General features: G+C 45.3%; 1 pseudogene; it reads right to left on the bottom strand.

Moving 5' to 3' along the window:
- Positions 1-19,596, bottom strand: part of LOC119303412 — a 62,402-nt pseudogene that overhangs the window by 42,378 nt on the left and 428 nt on the right.

Here is a 19,596-nt window from a genome sequence, read left to right as displayed (position 1 = left end):
CGAGGATTTATAACAGAGGTAAATCACATGTATAAAATAACATAAATACTATTACCTCAATCAAAAATAGCAGAAGCAACAAGGTTGTGGATTCCCATCAACACCAACGGCAAAGTTGAGTGTAGAAATTGTAACCCTAACGTATCACTTACTCATCGTAAGAAACCTACAACATGAGACGTTGCAGCCCGAAACGGGTCAGTACATTGAATGTATTGGAAAATTCACACCATAGAGAAATGATGAATAAAGGCTATCACTACATGCATATTTGGCTGGTGGAAAAGCTCTATGGTTATAGTTTTTGCGTAAAGCTGATTTTTCCCTACTGCAAAGGAATAAATTTTATTTAACTATCAAGGTGGTTGTTGAACATTGAGAATGGTTGACAGCATTCTCAATCCCAATTATATAACATCATTAAACCCAACAAACTTAATTTAAAGTAATGTGATGAGATCAACAGGATAATCCATGTACCAGAGACTCAAGATGTCCATAACCGGGGACACGGCTAATCATGATTAGTTTGTACACTCTGTAGAGGTTTGCACACTTTTCCCTACAAGACCTGATCTCCTCCGTTGGATTTCTCGCACTACAAGGTGTTTGAGAAACGGATGACCGAGACATAGTCTTTCAGAAGCGTTTGCACCTTACGATGGGTAGACCGTACCACCTACAACCCCTACATCTGCTAGTCTACCACTGTAAGAGTTCACATGACTTAATCAACTATGCTAGAGGCCATAATAGCTTGTGGCTGCACACGAAAGTTTGTAGCATGAATAATCTTATGATCCCTTTGAGCCTGGGTGGCGAACCATAGGATGATCACACGGTATATCCCCGGGATCTCCTAGGACAACACTGGTATTTCCCTAGGTGTCCGGGCAAGTCCATTGGTATATCCCCAGGGTGCCCCTAGCAATCCACCCAGATGTGTATTCAAGTTGCCAACTTAAGTTGAACCATTAAATAACAATCTCACATATGTCATGGATTTCACTCATACCCAAACCACGTCTATGAGCATAGCATAGCAATATAAGCAATGCGTAGAAGTAACTCCCAAGGGTTTGATAGTAACAGGGCAATAGGTTCCTACCTCATCAACTACTTCCCAATCCCATAATTTAATTAGATCCTAATCATGCAATGTTTGAGGTTTGATCTAATGCAATGAAAACTGGGTATGAAGGGGATATGATCAAAGTGTGAACTTGCCTGCAATGTCGATGAAGAAGATTCGCACTCAAAAACTCTAGATAGATCTACTCGTCTCACTCCGGTCAATCTATCATAAGCAAACCATAGTAACCACACATAAGCAATCACCCAAAAGATTAGAAAGAACGAAGAAGACGATTCAGAAACATCAAAACCAAACAAATAACTCTTGCAACATAAAACAATTTCTAACAGTACCAAAATTATGTGAATTTGGCCTTATTAGAATGTTTAGGTCAAGATCTTTGATTTGCAAAAAGAATCAACTCAAACGGAGCTACGGAATTCAAGTTATGATCAAACGAAGTTTAAATTCAAATCTGATCTAATTCAAATTTTAAACTTTTCAAAAACATGTTTGAGTTGTATTACTGGATAGAGGGGATCATAACGAAGACATGGGCGTTGGTTTCGTCTAATTCCGACTAACAAGCAAAAAGTTATGGTGTTTCGAAGATCAGGGGATATTTTGCAAATAAGTTATTCACAAACGTGTCCCTGGCCGAAATTAAAAAGAAAAGAAAAAACCTATCTAATGAACGTTCGCTACAGAGGCATATCCGAAGAAAACCGTTCACTAAAGAGGCCTAACTGGTGAACGCTTGCAAAATAAACTAAACTAAATATATAAAACCGTTCTAAAAGAAAAACCGATCTATATATATATATATATAAACCGAAGAAAAACCGGGGTAGGTTAACTCGGTTTATATCGGTTCAAGGAAAAAGTCCGGCGGCGGCGGCGGTTAACTCCGGCGGGCGGCGCGGCAAGACGGCGGCTCCGGCGAAGTGCGGCAGCGACTTCCGGCGTGTCGGGCGGCGCGGGGCAAGGCGACAGCGCAAGCGGCGGCAGCAGCAGCAGCTGCAGCGGCGGCGAGTGGTGGCGAGGGCGTTGGGCGGCGGCGGCGCTAGATGCAAGCGGCGGCGGCGGTTGACCACGGCGGCGGCGACTGCGGGAGGAGGCGGCGGCGCGAGGGGAGAGGGGCGGCGCGGCTTTATAGGAGGGGAGGGGAGGTGGTGGCGTGGAGGAGGGGCGACGGGCGCCGTGGAGGGGCCGGACTCCGGCGAGTCCCTGTCGGGCACGGCGGGAGCTAGGCGGTGGCGGCGCGGGCTGGCTGGGCCGTGGCCTGTTGGGCCGGCCCAGTTCGGCGGCGGAGGAGAATTTTTTTTTAACATTTTAACAGACAAAGAAAAATAACAAAATAGAATAAATAAAAATTTAAGATAGGCAAATAATATATCAAAATTTTCAAAAAAAGATTTCCAACAGCATGGACATTTTTCTTGCATTAAATAAAATATGCGTAAATTCTAATAATTCAAACAGTGCTACTGGTCTATTAAAATCCAACAAAAATCATTTGAAAAAAACAAAATGATTTCAAATTTATTTCTCTCAAATTTTTTGTTGTAGGGAATCATGTTACCCTAATTTCCATATATTTTATTTTTGGAGAAAAATAATTTTAACAAAACTCAAATAACTCCAAATTGAAAATAAATTCAAAAGAACTTTGAATTTAATTCTTTGAAACTCCCAACTCATATTTCATATAATTTGAAGAAGTCATTTTATCTTCTCTCATGAAAATCATTGAGCTGCATGAAGTTTGTGAATTGGAAATATTTTCCAAATGAAATTCAAATATTTTCAACACCCCTTGTCATTTAATAAATGGAAGAAGTCATGTCATCTTCTCTCCAGGGTTTCGTGATGAAAAAGTATTTGAATTCACAGAGAGCATAAAGGCAAAAATGAAAGTTTGGGAAAGTCCTTTTATTCCCTCTCATTTAACTTTCAAAAAGTTTCGAATTTCACTCAATTTCAGTCAATCAATCAAACAGTCAATCAAATCTATCTATTTATTATAACATTCCAAAATTTATAATTTTGGGATGTTACATCCTTAGTGACCCAGGGTCATTTCGGACAAATCAGGTCGAGTTGCCTAGTGGCTATAAATAGCCCACCCCCTACAACCATAAACGGTTGGCTGCTCAGAGTTAGAGTACGGCTTTTGTCGTTTGAGAGCAACCCACCTCGAAGCCTTTGAGAGATAATTCCTTGCGAGGATAAAGCCCTAACCACCCAGAGCCAAAGAGAGTTAGGCACCACTTAAGTCTTCTTTTCTGTGTGATCTGAAGACTTATTACACTTGAGGACGGTGAATCCTCCAGCCGGTTAGGCGTCACGTTCTGAGCATCCAAGAGACATTGTGGATCGCCGGTGAACGAAGTATGTGAAGTTTTGGGAGTCTACCTTGAAGACTTACCAGAGTGATTGGGCGAGGTCTGTGTGACCTTAGCTCAAGGGGAATACGGTGAGGACTGGGTGTCCTGAGCTGCGTGTTCAGGACTGGGTGTCCGGGACTGTGTGTCCTCAGGTTTAAATACCTAGCTGAAAGTGCGTTATATCGACTAGAGGGGGGTGAATAGGCGATTTTTATGAAAGTCTTCAAAACGTGGAAGTTTCGAAGACAAACGATAGAAATAAACCTATTACCATGCAGCGGAAGGTAGACTACACTAGGCAAACCATAGTCAAGTATTCAATGGAGTGAGAGCACAATGACTAATAGCAGCAATGTAGTAAGGATCAGGTAGGAAGATATTATGAAGCCAAACAGAACACGCAGTCACTCAGTGAAGATAAAAGATAGTGCAATCATACAATGACTTCACAAGGAGTAACAGTAAGTAAAGGGAAGGGAAGGATGAAACCAGTGGCTCGTTGAAGACAATGATTTGTTGGACCAGTTCCAGTTGCTGTGACAACTGTATGTCTGGTTGGGGCGGCTAGGTATTTAAACCTGAGGACACACAGTCCCGGACACCCAGTCCTGAACACGCAGCTCAGGACACCCAGTCCTCACCGTATTCCCCTTGATCTAAGGTAACACAGACCTCGCCCAATCACTCTGGTAAGTCTTCAAGGTAGACTCCCAAACCTTCACAGACTTCGTTCACCGGCGATCCACAATGTCTCTTGGATGCTCAGAACGTGACGCCTAACCGGCTGGAGGATTCACAGTCCTCAAGTGTAATAAGTCTTCAGATCACACAGACAAGAAGACTTAAGTGATGCCTAACTCTCTTTGGCTCTGGGTAGTTAGGGCTTTATCCTCGCAAGGAATTCTCTCTCAAAGGCTTCGAGGTGGGTTGCTCTCAAACGACAAAAGCCGTACTCTAACTCTGAGCAGCCAACCGTTTATGGTTGTAGGGGGTGGGCTATTTATAGCCACTAGGTAACCCGACCTGATTTGTCCGAAATGACCCTGGGTCACTAAGGAACTGACACATGTTCCAACGGTCAGATTCAAACTCACACGGCAACTTTACTTGGGCTACAAGCAAAGCTGACTTGTCCGACTCTGGACAAGATTCGCTCTCATAGTCTTCACTCGAAGACATAGGTTTTGGTTAAGCATCACTTCAGTCATTCTGACTGTTTCTCTTGGACCCCACTTAACAGTACGGTTGTTCCTATGACTCAACAAAGAAGAAAAAGAACTACGAAAGATCTAAGTCTTCGAGCTCCATAGGCTTCATGCGATGTCTTCTCTTGTCATAGTCTTCAATGTGAAAATCTTCATATACCACCTTTGACATCAATGTCTTCATACATTTTTAGGGGTCATCTCTGGTAGGAAAACCGAATCAATGAGGGACTTCTACCTGTGTTATCCTGCAATTCTCACAAACACATTAGTCCCTCAACTATGTTTGTCGTCAATACTCCAAAACTAACTAGGGGTGGCACTAGATGCACTTACAATCTCCCCCTTTTTGGTGATTGATGACAAACTAGTTGAAGTTTTCAACGGGGAATATAATATGTGAAATTGTAAAGGAATTGTCTTCATTAGTTGCAAGGGATCCCCCTGAAGATGTGCATATAAGTAATTTGCTTTTGGAATGAAAATGCACATGGCAGGTTGTACTCATGGAGATCCTCTTCAACTTATGATGACAATTCATTATGCATGAGAAGGTATGTGAAGATAATGACATGCATAATGGAAAATGGACGTCTGCAAAATGATCTAAGTGTGGAATTTATCGTCGCACATGCGGAATTTATCAGCGCATCACAAAGTGGCAAATAACACAAAGTGGCAAATAAGTAGCAGACGGTCATCGAGTTTAAGTGTTACAACTCAAAGAACCAAATGTATCAAAATGAGAGTTGTAAACACGAAGCAAAATATAAAGCAACCGCCCATATGGACCCGCTTGAAGACTATCAAACTCATATGCTTCTCCCCCTTTTGTTAGTAAGGACCAAAAATGTTTGAAGACATAGAGCATCTACTCGTTCCCATGAAGAGTAGGTGAAGCAGCAGGGTCGTCGGTGGTGTTCGGCGGTGCAGAAGAACTTGGAGCAGTGTCGAAGCATGCTGAAGGAGGTGGCGGTGAAGTAGCATCATCTTCATCCTCGATCACTCTGGCATTCATAGTTGTAGCAGAGGAAGAGAACTCAGAGTCTTCGAGGAGGTGTAGAGTCAAACTTGAAGCGTTCAGAGAAGCCATCCTCTTGAAGATCATCTTCAGAGCACATTAGCGTCAGCCCTTTCCAGGTGCGTCGAGAGGTTTCGTGTGCAACAAAGGCATTCCTGGTGGCAAGATTGCGAATGCGATTAACATCCACCAAGAGGCTTTGCATTTGGCGCTTCAGCCAGTCATGATGCCTATCTTGTTTCTGATGAAGAGCCACAGGAAGCTCTCGGTCATTGAGAACACGAGTGCGCTTCTTGGGTCGTTGGGAAATTGTGCTATCGGTGGCTTCAGTGAGAGTAGGATGCGGTGCATGTGTAGTTCCATCCAAAGGATACACACGAGTGACTGCTTCAACTCCTTCAATGTTCTGAGAAAAACTTTGATGATCCGCATTCTTAAGACTTAGAGGTTCCTTGGCAGGCTCAGGATAAATGGCTTCAACAGACATATCCACATCAGGCAGAAAGATCTGATGATTGCGAGCAGATGGCTGATATGATATAGCGGAGTGGAGTTTAATCAGCCGCATTATCCATGGAGCGTAGAACTTCAAGCCAAAAAGATCAGAGCCTGATGCAGCAAGTTGGCGGATGAAGAAGTCCTGTGCATTGAAGCATTTGCCATGAAGAATATAGAAGACCAAAGTCTTCATTGCACCTTCCAGCTTGGCATGTGGAGAATGTCCTTTGATGGGCCAGAGAGTTCGCCTTATGATGTGATAAATAGTCCTTGGCAGATACTCAAGGTCTTCAACGAAGAACTCCTTGGGATATGCAGCATCTTGGGGCAATGGCTTCATCATACTGAGCATCTGACTCATGTTAGGTTCAGGCTTCTGAAAGATGCTCTCCACAGCTTCACTGTGAAGTTGACAGCCAGATTCGTAGAGATCGCCAGGAGTGGGTAGACCAGTGAGCTCAATGATATCAAAGGCTTTGGCTTCGTGATGAACATTTCCTGTCATCCACTCCAGGACCCAAGTCTTCGGATCTCTGTTGTACCCATGGATGTGAAGTGTGGCATAGAATTGGAGCAGAAACTCTTCATTCCAATGCTCTTGGTCGGTGACGAACGGCAGCAATCCAACCTCTTTGAAGCAATCCAGAGCTTCTTCCAGACAGGGCAGACCAGCTATTGCTTCAATGTCAAGACGCTTATGTGGGAATATGCGACCTTGATTGTATAGAATACAGGAGTAATAGCTTCGCTGCGGATAGCTCCAGAACCGATCAGATGATATTGTTTCCCTTGAGTAGGGGTTCCTAGAGCTATTGAAGAAAGTGTTGTCTGCTTTGAAGCCATTGACATTCAAGGATCCAGGTGCTGATGCAGGACCTAGAAACCTGGGCAATCTTGGGGTTGGCTTCTATACCTGAGACCTGTGCTCAACATGATAGTCGAACTTAGGACCAGCAGCAGGCGTAGGAATAGAAGCAGTGGGATCAGTGGCTTCACTGACTTCTAGTGCTTGGGTTGGTGAAGGCTCCACATTAGCTTCAACCATGACATCGTTAGTGGCTTCATTGGTGTTGGTGGTGGCAGCCTCAAGATTCTTAACCTCCACTTGACGAGCTGGAGGGTTGGTCACAGTCACGTTCTCCTCGAGAACAGCTTCTTGGTGGGACGGGGTTTCTTCTTCATCGGCTGATGCAGCCGGAATGTCTTCAGACTCAGAGACTGGAGGCCTTGGTCCTTTGCGAAGCCTGCGTAACGCTGGCGACGCCTGTGGAGTTGGAGTTGGCTGGGCCTCAAAGTCTTCTTCCTCTTGTGCTTGTGGGTGATCAGCCCATGATGCATCCTGAGCAATTGGCGTCAGAGGACGACCAATGCTGATGAGTTCGTTGTGCGTTAGCACAGGCGATGATACCCGTTGGTGCTCGAGCTGAGGAAGAACTGCATCATCTTCAACATGGTCATGGTGACCAATGTCTTCAGCAGCGATGGGATCAGCTGCTGGAAAGTCTTTAGCTTCATGAGCCTTTGTGAAAGCAGACTCATGGACAGTCAGTTGACATTCTTGAGGTTCAGCGTCAGGGCAAACCATGGAGATGGGTTCAACAATCAAGGGCTCTGTGGGAGCAGCCCTTTCTTTCTTGGTCTTCCGCTTCTTCTTGGAGGGAGCAGTAGCAGAGGCTTCAGGATATTTCCTCTTTCTGGCTTCAGCCTCAGCAGTCCTCGTCTTCTTCAGCTCTGAAGCGGTTGACCGGGCCTTTGGCTTCGAGCCAGTCATGCTAGTTGGGAAGACAATGGGATCTTCCTCCTGCCTTGGTGCGTCGGGTTCGGCCATAGCGGGCTTCTTCTTCTTCTTTGCAGCCATCCTGGGGTCGATGCCAGGACGCCCAAGGGCCTTGCGCTTCTCAGCCTCATTGTAGGCTTGCACACACTTGTCAGCCAGGCTCTTCATGAGCTCACGAGAGCCTTGAGGTTCTTCACGCTTCTTGAGAAAGGCTTCTTTAAGCTCCCCAGCATGAGATTGAAGTTCTTGACCTCTTGTACACTGAGCTTGGCCATATGCTTCTTGAACTGAGCCTTTTCATAGTCAATCTTTTGCTTCAGTTCGACGATGCGCTGAGCGAGAGATAGCTCTGAAGCAATGGCGCCATGGAAGGCGACACTGAGACCAATGGGAAGTTACAGGTCTTCGAAGCTGAGGTTGGGCGTTTCAAACCACTCATCAATGAAATTGTGGATGATTGCCACGTCAAAGAGAGGCAGATCATTGAAGATTTCTGCTTCTTCTTTGCTCTTGATCAGTTTCTCAACAGCGTCATCTGCAAGATCTTCATCACTGGACAGATCAATGGCATCGTTTTGCAGAATGGAAGCAACAGTCAGTTCTTGGCCGGTGTGTGGCAGAGGCATCTTGACCTTCTGGGGCTTGGAGATGCGTGACAAATCTTTAGACTGCACACTGTCTTTAGGAGGTGCAGTGGCCAATGGCTTCGCCCGTGAGATTTTTGGTCTAGAGGCAGGCTTTGAAGCTTTTGGCTGCTTCAGTTTCTTTGGCTTCGGCGCTGCAGGTGCTTCATCTGATTCAGCGTCATCTGCAGGCTCATTCATGGCAGTCCCTTGAACCACGATATGGATGATGAGACCTTCAAGGTTGTAGAAGGGCCCAAGAAGATTGGGTTCAGCTTCGCGAGTTCCATCGGCACGGGGAGCAGAGGGACCAGGGTTGAAGTCTAATCCCAAAGACTTCTTGTTCTGCTTCGCTGAGTTCTTGGCAAACTGGAAGTTGCGCTTGAACATATTGTCGTCACGGCACCATAGTAGTGACGATGGGTGTGCATCTGCAGGCTGTGGCCCATGGACCATGCAGGGATAGAAGCCTTGTTCAATGGCTTCTTCTCTGGACCTGGGTTGAAGATTCTTGTATAGGATGTCTCCCCACGGTCGCTTGATGGCATTTTCCTCAGCATATTCTTGGGTCATAAACCGGTATTTGAACCATTGTTCTGCCCAATATCTTCGAATCCACTGGATTCAGGTCTTGCGCTGATTATAATCCTCTTCGGGATCTGTCTTGTAAAGTTCTAAGAGGTCATCAGGCAAATCTCTTGATGTTCCCCCACGACGCTGTCTGCCTCCCTTCCTTGCAGATTTCACTGAAGCCATGAACATTAAACTGAAAGGCTTGAATATGTTCAAAGGCTTCAAACGTTTTCGCTTGCTGGACAAACAGGAACTGGCTTCGGGAGAATTTATGTGATACTGTAAGAACTCTGCAAATGAATGCAGACTATGAGGAACAAGGGATTCTCCCACGGACATGTACCACATGAAGAACTGCTAGACGGAGTGGAAGAGGAGGCCGAGCAGTTCGATCTTCCGTGCCCTAACTTGGCGACGGAGGACACCTACGGCGATGGCGGAGAAGACGATATCCACGGTCGGCCTGAAGACGGCGTCGGAGAGGTTGCGGCAGCGAAGCGCTTCGTCGCCGGCGTCGTCGAGGGCTAGCGGTGGCGCTAGGGTTCGTGCGAGAGTGGAAGAAGAGATAATGACTGATGTGAGGCGTTTATTTATAGGTACAGGGGCGGCACTGCGTTATTACACAGGTGCCCCTGGCGATTCACATCTGAGGGACACGTGGCCATCATGTAGCATATCGGGGGTTGTTCCACGTCCCACGCACGCCTGGATTGTCGGGTGGTCGTTCCCACTTCTCCGGGTTTCAGGTGAAGGAATGAGCATTGAAAACGGACTTAATGTTTGTCTCTGTATCTTCTGCTGACAAAGACGCAGAGAAGACATTCAAAGTTTCAATAGAATGCATATGATTTGGAGAGATAGAGTTTGAGATAGAAAGCATAGAGAGGTTAGGGTCCGATCACATTCACTTAGTTCAAAAGATTCAACAGGAAGACATAGCTATAAGTGAACGATGTAGAGGACAGAACACTTGTATATACATATATATTCAACATAGTGAAGATAATCATGAAGACATGTTGAGATTGAAGCCAAACCAAATGTGAAGACATAGCAAATGTAACGCCATGAGTGAAACACTTCAAACAGAACATTTGGTGGTGGCGTTACCCACAGTATAGGAAGTATTAGACCCAGACACGGCGCACAATTATCGTGGCGCTCCGAAGTCAAATTCCACATTAATGTATTCACACTTAGAATGTATGTCATCATTGATTGAAGATATACTTTGCTTCGTGTGTTGCACATCTAAGTCATCAATATGCATAAGTGTTAGGATGTGTGCCTGATCACAGGACATTTGAGGATTCCAAGATATTTAGCTCACACCATAACTTGCAAAATCTCTTCTCATCCAAGGGTTTGGTGAAGATATCTGCCAATTGCTCTTTAGTGTTGACGTATATGATATCAATATCTTCCTTCACAACATGATGTCTGAGAAAGTGATGACGAATTTCAATGTGCTTTGTCTTCGAGTGCTGAACTGGGTTGTTGGCAATCTTGATGGTGCTTTCGTTGTCGCAGTAGAGTGGCACTTGCTTCAGATGAATGCCATAGTCCTTGAGTGTTTGCTTCATCCACAGAAGCTGAGCGCAGCAAGATCCAGCAGCAATGTATTCAGATTCAGCAGTGGAGAGAGATACAGTTCTGCTTCTTTGAAGACCAACATACAAGTGATCGTCCTAGAAAATGACATGTGCCTGATGTAGGCTTGCGATCCACTTTGTCACCAGCATAATCAGCATCCGAGAATCCAACCAGATCAAACTCTGAGCCCTTTGGATACCATAATCCTAGAGTTGGGGTGTGAGCCAAATATCAAAGAATTTGCTTCACAGCTAAGTGATGCGACTCCTTTGGTGCCGCTTGAAATCGAGCACACATGCAAACACTAAGCATAATATCTGGCCTAGATGCACATAGATAAAGCAAAGAACCAATCATGGAGCGGTATACCTTTTGATCGAACTCTTTACCATTGTCGTCAGGACCCAGATGATGTTTGGCTGGCATTGGCGTCGTGAAGCCTTTGCAGTCTTGCATACCGAACTTCTTCATGCAATCTTTGAGATACTTCTCTTGAGATATGAAGATGTCGTTGCATTGCTGTCGTATTTCAAGACCGAGGAAGAACTTCAGCTCTCCCATCATGGACATCTGATATTGCTCTTGCATCATATATCCAAACTCTTCACTGTACTTCTGATTGGTGCAGCCGAAGATAATGTCATCCACATATATTTGGCACACAAACAGTTCACCATCATATGTCTTTGTGAAGAGAGTGGGGTCGAGGGAACCAGGTATGAAGCCTTTGCTCTTCAGGAAGTATTTGAGTGTGTCATATCAAGCCCGAGGGGCTTGTTTGAGGCCATAAAGTGCCTTGTTGAGCTTGTATACCATGTCAGGATGTTTTGGATCTTCAAAGCCAGGCGGTTGTGCAACATACACTTCTTCTTCAATCTTGCCATTGAGAAAGGCGCTCTTCACATCCATTTGATATAGAAGTATGTTATGATGATTTGCATAGGCCAGCAGTATGCGTATGGCTTCAAGTCTAGCCACAGGAGCAAATGTTTCGTCGAAGTCAATGCCTTCCACTTGAGTATATCCTTGAGCAACGAGACGAACTTTGTTTCTGACAACTTGACCATGCTCATCTTGCTTGTTGCGGTATATCCATTTGGTGCCTATTATATTGTGCTTCCGAGGATCAGGACGCTTAACCAGTTCCCATACATTATTCAGCTCAAACTGTTGAAGCTCTTCTTGCATAGCTTGAATCCATTCAGGTTCCATGAAGGCTTCTTCGACTTTCTTGGGTTCTGTTATTGAGACAAATGCGAAGTGCCCACAGAAATTTGCTAGCTGAGTTGCCCTTGAACGAGTGAGCGGACCAGGTGCATTGATGCTATCAATTATTCTCTCAATCTGCACTTCATTGGCAACACGAGGATGTACAGGGCGAAGATTTTGCTCTTGCTGATCATTGTCGTTGTTAGAGGGATTGTCTTCAGACTGAGCATTGTCTTCAGGTTGATCAGTTGCGGAGATGATAAGTTCCTCTTCAGGTTGAGCTTCAGAGGGTATGATTTCTCCAGTTCCCATTAGCTTGATTGATTCATTGGATGGAACTTCATCTAGCACATTTGGCAGGTGTTCTCTTTGTGAACTGTTAGTCTCATCAAATTGCACATCCACTGTTTCAACCACTTTATAATGAAAGAGATTGAAGACTCTGTAGGAGTGCGAATCCTTTCCATATCCAAGCATAAAACCCTCATGTGCTTTTGGTGCAAATTTTGAAGTGTGATGTGGATCCTTGATCCAGCACCTGGCGCCAAATACTCTGAAGTAACTGACATTTGGCTTCTTGCCAGTAAGGAGCTCATAAGATGTCTTGTTCGGAAGCTTGTGAAGATAAACACGATTGATTGTATGGCATACAGTATCAATGGCTTCAGGACAGAATTTTCTTGGAGTCTTGTATTCATCAAGCATCATTCGGGCCATCTCAATGAGTGTTCTGTTCTTGCGTTCGACGACGCCATTCTGTTGTGGCGTGTACGGGGCTGAGAATTCATGTGTGATGCCCAAAGTATCAAGATATGTGTCAAGGCCAGTGTTCTTGAATTCAGTGCCATTGTCACTTCTGATGTGCTTTATCTTGGCGCCATAATTGTTCATTGCTCGATTGGCGAAGCGTCTGAAGACATCCTGCACTTCGATCTTGTAGAGGATTATGTGCACCCAAGTATATCTAGAATAATCATCAAGAATGACAAAGCCATAGAGACAAGCAGTAGTAGTAGGAGTTGAGTAATGAGTAGGACCGAAAAGATCCATGTGGAGCAGTTCGAAGGGTCGAGTAGTTGTCATGATTGTCTTCGAGGGATGTTTCGCCCTCGTCATCTTTCCTGCTTCACAGGCACCGCATAAGTGATCTTTCTTGAACTTGATGCCCTCGATGCCTATGACATGCTTCTTCTTTGCAAGGGTGTGGAGGTTCCTCATGCCAGCATGCCCTAGCCTCCGATGCCAGAGCCAGCATTCTGAAGCTTTTGCTGGAAGACATACGGCAAGCTATGGTCCTGCTGAGAAATCTACCACGTACAAATCATCTTTCTGATACCCTTCAAACACTAGAGACTTGTCAGATTCCATTAGAACAAGGCAGCGATATTTTCCAAACATTACGATCAAGTTCAAATCACAAAGCATTGAGACAGACATTAAGTTGAAGCCAAGGGATTCAACAAGCATGACTTTATCCATGTGTTGATCCTTTGAGATTGCAACTCTACCTAGACCCAATACCTTACTTTTACCAGTGTCAGAAATGTGATGTGACTCTTGTCGGATGGACGTAAGGTTGAGTCCATAAGAAGTCTTCTTTTGCCAGTCATGTGATTGGTACACCCACTATCAATAATCCATTCTGAAGACGCTGGTGTCGTACCCTACAGTGCAGTTAGGGGGATAGGCTTCACGAAGAGAATTGTGAAGCAAAAACATTTGACGAACCAGTGGGTTATGAAAGCTTAGATCCAGATTAGGACTAATAGGGAGAGTAGCAAGCGATTCAGGAACGAAGTACATAGTAAGACCACTCGGGCATTTGATCTTGCGCCCTACAAGATGTTTAAGGTCCCCAGCAATAGCGTCAGACGATTTTGGTTTTCTGCTGGAGACCTTTCCCTGCAAAAGAGAGTTAAGCTTTCTTAGCCACCCACATCTTCAAGGGTGGCTTAGAAGCAATAAGTCTAAGTGCAGCGTCTGAGAACTTTGGCTTTGGAGCCCTAGCAAAAAGTCTTGCAGGCTGACAATAGTACTCATAAGAATAAGCAGAATAGTTCTTGGTCTTATGAACATGGCGGTTCGATGAACTGCGCTCATATTCATAGGCCCGAGTATGGTTTCCCTGCAAAACATTTGCGTTAGTGCGACTCAGGTGAGTCCTCTATCTGTATGAAGCCTTTGGGCTGTATGAAGCCTGTGGTCTGGGGTTTGTCTTCTTCATCTGTGGTGTCATGATGACATTCACAGGAAGATTTTCCAAACACCTTTTCGGCACCCAGATCTTCTTTATAGGCGGTCCATTCCTGCAGTTAGTACCAATGTACCTGGCAAACACTTCACCATTCTGATTCTTAAACAGTTTATAGTTTGCATCAAAGGATTCATCAATGACAATGGGGTTAGCACAAGTGAAGCCAGATAGATTGGGTGGATCTGCTGAAGGTTCCTTTGCAGCAACCCATGTGGTTTTGGGGTACTGCTCAGGTTTCCAGTAAGAGCCATCATCATTCATTTTCCTTACGAACCCAACACCCTCTTTCCTAGGGTTTCGGTTCAGGATCTGCCTTTTGAGGACATCACATAGTGTCTGATGCCCTTTGAGACTTTTGTACATCCCTGTTTCAAGCAATGTCTTCAACCTAGCATTCTCATCAGCAATAGCAGTGGTATCCTCAGCAGAGGGGTTAGTTACCACATCAACAGTTGAAGATATTGCAACAGTAGCAGCAGTAGAACACTCAGCAACAGAAGTAGCGTTGTCACGCTCGATGCATTTAAGACATGGTGGTTCAAATCCTTCCTGAGCGGAACTGATCTGTTTGGCGCGAAGTGACTCATTTTCCTTTTGAAGATCTTCATGAGCCGCTCTCAATTTCTCAAGATCTTGCTTCCTTTGAAGATAATCATAGGAAAGCTTTTCATGATTTGTTGAGAGCATTTCATGACGACTTTCAAGTTCCTCATACTTAATGTGAAGATTTTTTATGTCTTCAATTAAGGACTCAGATCGAGTCATTTCAGCGCCTATCAGATCATCGCTTTTGTCTAACAGTTTTTGAATATGTTCCATGGCTTTCTGTTGTTCAGTTGCAATTTTAGCAAGTGTTTTGTAGCTGAGTCTTGAACCACAATCAGAGTCATCGTCACTAGATGTTTGATAGTGAGTAGTGCGTGTGTTTACCTTGGCACCGCGTGCCATGAAGCAGTAGGTAGGAGCGGCGTAGTCCTTGTCATTTGCATCGGTGTCGGTGGTGAAGTCATTGTCTTCAGTGTTGAAGATGGACTTGGCAACGTATGCTGTAGCCATACTTGCAATGCCAGAATCGGACTCCTCCTCAGACTCCACCTCCGCCTCCTCAGAAGCGGTCTCCTCCTCTGAATCCATTTCCTTGCCAACAAACGCACGTGCCTTGCCAGATGAGCTCTTCTTGTGTGATGAGAATTTTGAGGAAGACTTGGAAGAAGACTTTGAGTATTTCTTCTTCTTCTTGTCGTCAGAGTCATATTCCTTGCTCTTCTTCTTCTTTTTGTTCTCATTGTCCCACTGCAGACACTCAGAGATGAAGTGGCCAGGTTTCTTGCACTTGTGACATGTTTTCTTCTTGTAGTCATGAGCAGAAGATTCATCATTCCTTGAGCTTGATCGTGAAGACTTTCTAAAACCTTTCTTCTTGGTGAATTTTTGGAACTTCTTCACAAGCATAGCAAGTTCCCTTCCAATGTATTCATGATCATCAGAACTGCTGTCAGATTCTTCTTCAGATGAGGAGACAGCTTTTGCCTTCAAGGCACGAGTTCGCCCATAGTTTGGACCGTAGATATCTCTTTTCTCAGAAAGCTGAAACTCATGTGTGTTGAGCCTCTCAAGTATGTCAGACGGATCGAGTGTCTTGAAATCAGGACGTTCTTGAATCATCAGGGCTAGGGTGTCAAACGAACTGTCAAGTGATCTCAGTAGTGTCTTGACGACTTCATGCTTGGTAATCTCAATAGCGCCGAGGGCTTGAAGCTCATTTGTGATGTCAGTGAGTCAATCAAACGTGAGCTGGACATTCTCATTCTCATTTCGCTTGAAGCGGTTGAATAGGTTGCAAAGAACACTGACTAGCTTAGATGTTTCCAAAGCACTCACACGGCCACACTGTCCTTTGGTCAGATGACCACAGATGATATTCTTGGCAGTAGAGTCCAGTTGTCCGAACTTCTTGACATCAGCAGCAGTGACACCTTCTCCACCCTTGGGAACGCCGTTCTTGACGACATACCATAGGTCGACGTCAATGGCTTCAAGATGCATGTGCATCTTATTCTTCCAGTAGGGATATTTAGTTCCATCGAAGACGGGGCACGCAGCGGAGACTTTAATTATCCCTGCAGTCGACATAGCTAAAACTCCAGGTGGTTAAACCGAATCACATAGAACAAGGGAGTACCTTGCTCTGATACTAATCGAAAGTGCGTTATATCGACTAGAGGGGGGGTGAATAGGCGATTTTCATGAAAGTCTTCAAAACGTGGAAGTTTCAAAGACAAACGATAGAAATAAACCTATTACCATGCAGCGGAAGGTAGACTACACTAGGGAAACCATAGTCAAGTATTCAATGCAGTGAGAGCACAATGACTAATAGCAGCATTGTAGTAAGGATTAGGTAGGAAGATATTATGAAGCCAAACAGAACACGCAGTCACTCTGTGAAGATAAAAGATAGTGCAATCATACAATGACTTCACAAGGAGTAACAGTAAGTAAAGGGAAGGGAAGGACGAAACCAGTGACTCGTTGAAGACAATGATTTGTTGGACCAGTTCCAGTTGTTGTGACAACTGTACGTCTGGTTGGGGCGGCTAGGTATTTAAACCTGAGGACACACAGTCCCGGACACCCAGTCCTGAACACGCAGCTCAGGACACCCAGTCCTCACCGTATTCCCCTTGAGCTAAGGTCACACAGACCTCGCCCAATCACTCTGGTAAGTCTTCAAGGTAGACTCCCAAACCTTCACAGACTTCGTTCACCGGCGATCCATAATGTCTCTTGGATGCTCAGAACGTGACGCCTAACCGGCTGGAGGATTCACATTCCTCAAGTGTAATAAGTCTTCAGATCACACAGACAAGAAGACTTAAGTGATGCCTAACTCTCTTTGGCTCTGGGTGGTTAGGGCTTTATCCTCGCAAGGAATTCTCTCTCAAAGGCTTCGAGGTGGGTTGCTCACAAACGACAAAAGCCGTACTCTAACTCTGAGCAGCCAACCGTTTATGGTTGTAGGGGGTGGGCTATTTATAGCCACTAGGCAACCTGACCTGATTTGTCCGAAATGACCCTGGGTCACTAAGGAACTGACACGTGTTCCAACGGTCAGATTTCAAACTCACACGGCAACTTTACTTGGGCTACAAGAAAAGCTGACTTGTCCGACTCTGGACAAGATTCACTCTCATAGTCTTCACTCGAAGACATAGGTTTTGGTTAAGCATCACTTCAGTCATTCTGACTGGTTCTCTTGGACCCCACTTAACAGTACGGTGGTTCCTATGACTCAACAAAGAAGAAAAAGAACTACGAAAGATCTAAGTCTTCGAGCTCCATAGTCTTCATGCGATGTCTTCTCTTGTCATAGTCTTCAATGTGAATATCTTCATATACCACCTTTGACATCAATGTCTTCATACATTTTTAGGGGTCATCTCTGGTAACAAAACCGAATCAATGAGGGACTTCTACCTGTGTTATCCTGCAATTCTCACAAACACATTAGTCCCTCAACTAGGTTTGTCGTCAATACTCCAAAACCAACTAGGGGTGTCACTAGATGCACTTACACTAGCCGCCCCAACCAGACGTACAGTTGTCACAGCAACTGGAACCGGTCCAACAAATCATTGTCTTCAACGAGTCACTGGTTTCATCCTTCCCTTCCCCCCTTCACCGGTATCACCTCATACCGCGTTAGGGCACACCTAGCATCACGCTTTGTCATGTCATGCATCGTCATGCATTTGTTTGCATTATATTTATTGTTTCTTCCCCATCTTCTCTCGCTAGACACCGAGACCGACGCCACTGCTACCCAGTACGCCTACGGTGTTGATGATGCCTCTCTCTTGCCAGAGCAACCAGGTAAGCCCCCTTTGATCACCAGATATCGCCTATTCTTCTCTCTACTGCTTGCATTAGAGTAGTGTAGCATGTTACTGCTTTCCGTTATCCTATCATGATGCATAGCATGTCCTTGCTACTACTGTTGTTACCTTTACCTGCAATCCTAAATGCTTAGTATAGGATGCTAGTGTTCCATCAGTGGCCCTACACTCTTGTCCATCTGCCAAGCTATACTACTGGGCCGTGATCACTTCGGGAGGTGATCATCGGCATATGATATATACTTTATACTGTTACATTACTTATGATACTGTTCGGAGATGGGGGCTGAAGGGGCAGGTGGCTCCATCCCGGTAGAGGTGGGCCTGGGTTCCCGACGGCCCCCGACTGTTACTTTGTGGCGAAGCGACAGGGCAGGTTTAGACCACCTAGGAGAGAGGTGGGCCTGTCCCTGGTCGGCGTTCGCGGATACTTCAATTAACACGCTTAACGAGATCTTGGTATTTGATCTGAGTCTGGCTACTGGCCTATACGCACTAACCAACTACGCGGGAACATTTATGGGCACTCGACGTCATGGTATCTGCCGAAGCCTTCGTGACGTCAGCGACTGAGCGGCGCACGCTGGGTTGGACTGGAATGCCTGCTCTTGTATAAGGGAGGCTAGGTCTGCTCGCCGGCCGCATTTGCAACGTGTAGGTGTGCAATGGGCGATGGGCCCAGACCCTTGCGCCATAGAATTTAGACCGGCATGCAGACCTCTCTGTTGTGCCTAGGTAGGGCTGCGACGTGTTGATCTTCTGAGGCCGGTCATGACTCAGGAAAGTGTGCCCGGACAAAGGGGATCGAGCGTGTTGGGAAATGTGGTGCACCCCTGCAGGGAAGTTAATCTATTCGAATAGCTGTGATCTTCGATAACAGGACGACTTGGAGTTGTACCTTGACCTTATGACAACTAGAACCGGTTACTTAATAAAACACACCCTTCTAAGTGCCAGATACAACCCGGTGATCGCTCTCTAACAGGGCGACGAGGGGAGGATCACCGGGTAGGATTATGCTATACGATGCTACTTGGTGAACTTACCATCTACTCTCTTCTACATGCTGCAAGATGGAGATTTCCAGAAGCGTAGTCTTCGACAGGACTAGCTATCCCCCTCTTATTCTGGCATTCTACAGTTCAGTCCACATATGTTACCTCTTTTCCATTTCATACCAATGCATACATATGTAGTGTAGTTCCTTGCTTGCGAGTACTTTGGATGAGTACTCATGGTTGCCTTGCTCCCCCTTTTCCCTTTTTCTATACCCGATTGCTATGACCAGATGTTGGAGTCCAGGAGCCAGACGCCACTGTCGATGACGACTGCTACTACTCGGGAGGTGCCTACTACTACGTGCAGGCCGCTGACGACGATCAGGAGTAGATTAGGAGGATCCCAGGCAGGAGGCCCGCGCCTCTTTCAATCTGTATCCCAGTTTGTGCCAGCCTTCTTAAGGCAAACTTGTTTAAATTATGGCTG

This window comes from Triticum dicoccoides, chromosome 5A, assembly GCF_002162155.2.
Source record: "Triticum dicoccoides isolate Atlit2015 ecotype Zavitan chromosome 5A, WEW_v2.0, whole genome shotgun sequence".
Classification (NCBI taxonomy): domain Eukaryota; kingdom Viridiplantae; phylum Streptophyta; class Magnoliopsida; order Poales; family Poaceae; genus Triticum; species Triticum dicoccoides.
Note: the sequence above shows the minus strand (reverse complement) of the source record. Positions and strands in the feature narration are given on the sequence as shown.